This window comes from Solanum tuberosum, unplaced genomic scaffold, assembly GCF_000226075.1.
Source record: "Solanum tuberosum cultivar DM 1-3 516 R44 unplaced genomic scaffold, SolTub_3.0 scf00125, whole genome shotgun sequence".
Lineage (NCBI taxonomy): Eukaryota > Viridiplantae > Streptophyta > Magnoliopsida > Solanales > Solanaceae > Solanum > Solanum tuberosum.
Genome location: NW_006239052.1, coordinates 31237 through 31721, shown reverse-complemented (window position 1 = coordinate 31721; position 485 = coordinate 31237).

The following is a 485-nucleotide window of genomic DNA, read 5'->3' as shown; positions in this document are numbered from 1 at the left end:
TGTTGTTGTTGTTGTTGTTTTTGTTGTTGTTGTTGTTGTGTTGTTGACAGGTTATTATGATAAAACACTTGCAACCATGATGTGAAAGGTTTTCTCACATAAAAATGAAAGGTTTTCTCACATAGAAAGGATTCTTAGGTTGAAAGGCTATTCTCACCTAATCGAATCAATGAATAAGAGCTATCCTAATTAACTAGCTTGAATTGACAAGATGACATGTCTTTCCATGGATAATGAGAATAAGTAAGAAAATAATATTCCGTGGGAATTATGCTTAGCACTGTATGGATATTGACATTGTTATAGAAGCTCTCCCGTTAGTAGAGGCCGGGTTTCTAGAAGAAGTCTCATGAGATAGAAGCTCTCTCGTTAGTAGGGGACGGGTTTCTAGTAACAATCTCCTTATCCCATAAACTATGTGCCCTCATAGGATGATTAGCCAGTGAATCCATTTAAGCTAGAAGTTCATGGTTCTACCTTAGGCA